Source organism: Protopterus annectens, chromosome 2.part0, assembly GCF_019279795.1.
Source record: "Protopterus annectens isolate FY-2018-M chromosome 2.part0, PAN1.0, whole genome shotgun sequence".
In the NCBI taxonomy this organism is placed as follows: domain Eukaryota; kingdom Metazoa; phylum Chordata; order Ceratodontiformes; family Protopteridae; genus Protopterus; species Protopterus annectens.
The window spans coordinates 711378622-711385099 of record NC_056728.1 but is presented as its reverse complement, the minus strand read 5'-3'; positions in this window follow the sequence as shown (position 1 = coordinate 711385099).

The following is a 6478-nucleotide window of genomic DNA, read 5'->3' as shown; positions in this document are numbered from 1 at the left end:
CAGACACCATCCATGTCATGGACTAAGGAACATATACATGGCAAGCGATGCACAGCATTGGAACACACAATAGTCACCCAGGTGACTGGATGGGGGATACAATACCCACCTGTGTGGGCAAAAGCAGAAAACTACAGCCCTGAGCCACAATGCCGACCATTGTCATGTGGTCTGATGCCAAGTTATACCCATCACCTAGCCTTGTATAGCCATCTGGCACAGTCGACCACCACATACCCATGCAGAAATGCACCCATGCATGTCAGTACTGGCACCCTGTGTGTTTGTGTATGTATTGTATGATGCATAGGATCACATCCACGCTCACTACAAACCCCTATTGGCATACTGAAACATGCTGTCTGATGTCAGACACCTTCCCATACCCTTTGCCCATATAACCTCCGTATGACCCATGTGGTGCATGTGATCCCTTGCCAGTAATGTGTTGCGGCAATCTCACTAGTGATGAGTTGTAATCCTGGCCCTGCCAAGTGTGTCAATTTGTGTGCGTCCCTGTAAGAGTGTGGCTGTGTTGACGCTGGCACCTGTTCATGCAGACAGGCATGTGTACATCACCTACCGTATAGCTACCATATCCCTGTTGCAGATGTCACTCACCATCAAATATATGTTCTGAGGGCTCCACAAGAGGTAACCAATGTGGTGCATCCAATAACTGCATAGAGCTGTGATAGCACTACATAGTCGTCAGGGGTTTGATACCCTGTGCTGGTAGGTGTGTGACACAAAAATGCTTAAGTTTTCCTCTCCCCCCGCCTCCCTGACTTGTCTTTGCTCTGTCTGCCTCTCTCACTCCTTCTTTGGTGGATGTGGAGACCTACACCTGCTTTGCTTAGGCAGCAGCATGTGTATTTTAAGTGATGTTCATGATCAGCTGATGGCCACTGCAAGAATTGCAGCCTTCCCCTAGCTGATTGCATGTGGAACAGCTGTGGAACAGCTGTGGTAACATTCCCATAGTCAATTGCATGGAAACACACTCAAATATCTAGGAACATCATGTTGGTGCTGGCCTTTTTCATTCACTGTGAGCAAGAACTGGCTCTGTTTGGCAAACAGCATCTCAGATGGATTGGGGATTTACCTCTAACAACATACTCTGTGGAAACAGGGCAACACACAGGAAGAGGATGTGCCGGACCTGTTTACAGACTGTAAGTGCTGCTATACTGCATTTGGAGTAATGTTGGTTTAACATTGTGTGTGTGGATATGGCTGTCCTACATGTTTCAATACCTGCCATGTCTGTTCTATGTTTATCTGCAGACTGGGCAGTGTGTTGTGCCATTGGTTTCATGTGTTACCCATAGAGCATGTATCTGTGAACTGCAGAAGGTAGTGTGAGGATTGCAGTCTGTAGATGGTGAAAGCCGTGACAGTTACTGACTTCATATCCCTCATAGGACATATGTTGCAACAAACCCTGTTACAACAGTAATGTTATAAAATTAGGTTTAAAAGGATGTATAATATTTTGTTAGGAATTTGAATTTAGTGTTTGAATTAATATTTAAAGTATTTATACTGAATATATTTAATTTAATGTGAAAACATTTGATATAACATATGGATGTATATTTTTGTATGTATATATATATATATATATATATATATATATATTAATATGGAGATATTTATTTGTATAATAAAAGTAGTACAGTTGTATGTATAGATTGTTATGAATGAATTTGTATTTAACAGGGGTATTGTTCATAGGATGAATAGTATTTCTTTTCAGTGTGTTTGAATTTTTTAAAAAACTGGCTTTGTGGTGAAGTATTCACTTAAGGATGTAATTAATGTAATTGGTAAGGTGTAATTGATTTATTGTTTGTTAGGATTGGTATATAAAGGGACATATTTGGAATATGAAAATGTTCCAACAGAAGGCGAGAAGCCGAGGTACCAGAATGGATGTAATAAAGAACTGTATGTCCTGTCAGTGGATTTCCTTGTCTTTCTTTGATGTGGTTTGAAAAGTTGGCTATTTTATGTTTTTGTGAAGAGACTTTTTCGTTTGGGACATGGAAACCACTGTGATCATGGTAACTACAGACATTTGTTCCTTTAAAGACTTTTTAGTTAATCGTGAACATAGATTTGCTACCATGGACCCTTGGGGGTCACCATCTGAAAATAATGAAGCTGAAAGGTTTTCTGTATTAGAAAATTTAATGACTAGGGAAATCACTATCTTTTATGATAGTAAACTGTTAGAAAAATATATCTCCTTGGATATTACTCCTCGGGGGCTTCGTATAGACTGGCTGCCGGCCGGTAATTTTACTGAGGAGGAAGGTGATCTTTTGGCTGAGTGGAGGCAGGCCTCATTACAGTGTACCACCACCTGGTTGTGGGTCCTGATTAAAAGCAACACACGAAACATGGAGAAACTGCAGGGGGAGATTTCGACATTACAGGAAGCACTTCAAAAAGAAATTCCTGGTCAAAGGTACAAACAACTCATTGAACAGATAAATTCTAATGTGCAGAAAGTTGAAAATAATGTTATTGAAAGAAAAAAACAAAAACTAAATAGAGACATTAAAGACTTCCAAAATGGTACAATCTATGTCCATTCACGAAGGGGGCATGCCTGTAACTATCAGAGAAGCAGAAGGAATGGCTCTGGCATCCATGATTCATCTGTTTCATCGGGTGAACGAGTTTTGGGAAGAAAGAGTGTCTCCTTTGAGGAGGTTAGTTCACAAGAGACTTTGGAAACAAAAAATGATACAGAAGGGCATGGACAAGTCCAACAGCAGCCAAAAACCAAGACGACAAGGGGGAGAAGCGACAGAAAGAATAGAAGGAAATAAAACAATTTTATTTGAATGAATGTGTAAGTAACACATTCTCTAATGACTTCAATGACTTAAAAGGTTATTTTTCTTCTCACCATGTGGTGAAACAAGTTAATACTGTAACTTTTGAACAAAATGTGTTTGATTTAAATCCGTTGACACCTGAACGAATGCATGAAGCAATACATGGGACAGGGGAAATGTTAAATGTAGATGTTAGACATTCAGGCGATGCTGCCATTGTTCCCAATGTTGTTACTGGAGTAAATAATATAAATTTAATTCAACACGACTCTTTGAGTCAGGAGATGTATGAAAGAGCTCCAGAACTTGAAGAAAATGCATTGCAGTTTATTTCTACCAGCATTAATACTGCAACTGTTGATTATAATGTTTGTGACACAGTGGGGGTTAATAATGTTTTGAAAGTAATTCAAAAAGTGGGTTTGGATACTAAAAAGATTGTAGAGGCTTTTGAAGTTTCAGAAGCTTCTTTATATGAAGCAACCATGGTGGATGTAGTTCAGGATGTGGATTTGGACACTGAAATGTTTGTGGAAGTGTTAAAATCTTCAGAAATTTCAGAAGCTTCAGCATGTAAAGAAAATGTTTTGAATTCAGATAAAAAATTCGCATGTGGATAGTGAAATGTTTGACAAACTTGAGGAGAATGCTTTGAAAATAATTAATTTTACTGACACTGTGATCTCATACTTTGCTAGCAGGGTATTGCTTAAAGGTGCAAAATTTGTACCTACCAGAATTCCATCTTTGGCTGATGTGATTATTGATGTTAAAAAATTCTGCCATAAATTGAACCTTAGAGTATTTTTTCAAAAATCAGATGTACCTCTTGCAGACGGGGGAAATGTAAGTGACATGGAATCCTCTGATGAAGATGAGTTATTAAATCTCAGTATTTATGATAATGAAATATATGAGGCATGTATAAACTTGGATGAGGAGGATTTATATAGTAATTTAAGAAATAATAATACATCTGAACCTTTTTTTACTGGATATGGTTGTTTAGCAATGCCCAAATTTAAACCAGATAGTAATTCCATGCCCCCTAAAAGTAATCCAGCCATAAACATTTTTGAAAATTTAGTGTGTAAAAAAGTGGAAAATGCTTATGCCCAGTTTGTTAGGAATTTTGAATCATATAATTTAATCAAGGAAGAATGGATGGCATTACAAGAACTTAGATGTAATATGAATGAGGTAGTATGTAAAACTGCTGACAAAGGAGATAATTGGGTAGTCATGAATGCTTTGCAATATGATGAAATGGTTTCTAACATAATATCTGAGAAGGGGTATTATGTTGAATTACAATATAACCCGTTACATAGATTTGAAACTGAGTTGCAAGATATATTAGAACGTGGTGAAAGGTTTGTTTTTTTTTTAAACATAAAGATGTACAAAAATGAATGGTCAAAACACTTAGGCACCCATTTATGTATGCCATTCTAAAGTCCATAAAAGCATATCAAAGCCACCTGGAAGACTTATTATTTCTGAGATTAGTTCTTTCCATGAAAATGTTAACATATTTTTGGATTTTCATTTCAAGAAACAGTTGGCCACAATCCCATCACATGTTAAAAATACCCAACAAGTTTGTCAGGAACTGTTAAATGTGAAATGGGAAGAAGATTATTTTGGGTAATAGTAGATGTTAACGAGTTATATTCCAATATTAACATTAGATGGGGTATGGAAGCAATGGCCAAAAAACTGGGAGAAGGGCCACGCTCCACATTTTTGTTAACTTTCCTTGAATATTGTCTCACACAGAATTATTTTACATGGAAAAATAAATTATTTTTGCAAACTAGGGGAACTGGGATGGGGCAGCTTTTGCCCCATCGTATGCCATAGTTTATATGGGAGAATTTGAAAATCAGTTTATGGTATGACAGGAATACTTTGTGAGGAATGTAGTATACTACAAGAGATACATAGATGATTTATTATTTATATGTAAAGGTGAACAGGCAGAATTTGTAAACTTTATGGAAATCTTACACAATAATTTACATGGGTTGAAATTCACCTGGGAAATTGGTATGGAAAGCATTTCATTTTTGGATGTCACATTTTATGTTGATGAAGCCAAAAGCGTACAGCACAAGCCTTATAGGAAGCCCACTGCAGTCAATAATTTCTTACATGCAATTAGCATGCATCACCCTCATTTGATCAGTTCACTGCCATATGGTGAATTTAAGAGAATTTCTACCAATACTTCTGAAATAATTTTAAAAGAAAATAATTTGGAAGAGACACTCACCAGATTACAAAAAAGAGGGTATAGTGAACACATATTAACAAAGGCTAAAAACAAAGTTATAAATATTGATTATATGAGAGATAGGAATGAATGTTATCCACATGACAGTAGAACTGGAAATGTTGAACAACATGAAGGGATGGAAGAAAAGTTATTTTCTGTTACTAGATATTCTAATTTTTCTCCTATTTTGGAGAATATTGTCAGGCAAGCTTGGGAAATAGTGAGTCTTGACACTTCCATTGGATGTTTGTTTTCAAAGCATATAACCTTTTCCTATGGCAGATATTGTAATTTAAAAGAATTATTGAATAAAAAAAGTTTAAAATCAAGATATTCTGATACCATGGGGAAAAGAGTAGGATCTTATGGCTGTGGAAGATGTTCAGTCTGTTATAGGGTTACAAATTTGAATGGTACAGAGATTAATGGCAGACTTTACAGGGCTAATGAATACTATAACTTGATAGCTGTGGAGTGATTTACATCATAGGATGTAACTGAGACCCTATTTTTTGGTATATTGGACAAACCACGCGGAAGGTTAAAGTGTGTATTATGGAACATTTGGGGGATGTGAGAAGGAAAAAAACCTGAAAGTCCAGTAGCCATGCACTTCTTGTCAAAACACAAAGGGTTGGAAAACAATTTATTTTTTAGCGTTCTTGCATGCCCACGTCTTTAGGTGGTAATTTTAAACATCAGTCGAACATAATGGAAAGTCGTATGATTATTAATTTTCATACTTTATATCCCCAGGGAATGAATTTGGAAAATAATTAAAATATTTAATACAGCTTAGTAATACATTTGAAGTTAATAAATGTTATAAAATCAGGTTTAAAAGAATAAATAATATTTTGTTAGGAATTTGAATTTAGTGTTTGAATTAATATTTGATGTATTTATACTGAATATATTTAATTTAATGTGAAAACATTTGGTATAATATATGGATGTATATTTTTGTATGTGTGTGTGTGTGTATATATATATATAAATATATATATATATATATATATATATATATATATATGTATATAGATAGATATAGATATTTATTTGTATAATAAAAGTATTGTAGTTGTATGTATAGACTGTTATGAATGAATATGTATTTGACAGGGGTATTGTTCATAGGTTGAATAGTATTTCTTTTCAGTGTGTTTGCATTTTTAAAAAAACTGGCTTTGTGATGAAGTATTCACTTAAGGATGTAATTAATGTAATTGGGAAAGTGTAATTGATTTATTGTTGGTTAGGACTGGTATATAAAGGGACATATTTAGAATATGAAAATGTTCCAACAGAAGGCGAGAAGCTGAGGTACCAGAACAGATGTAATAAAGAA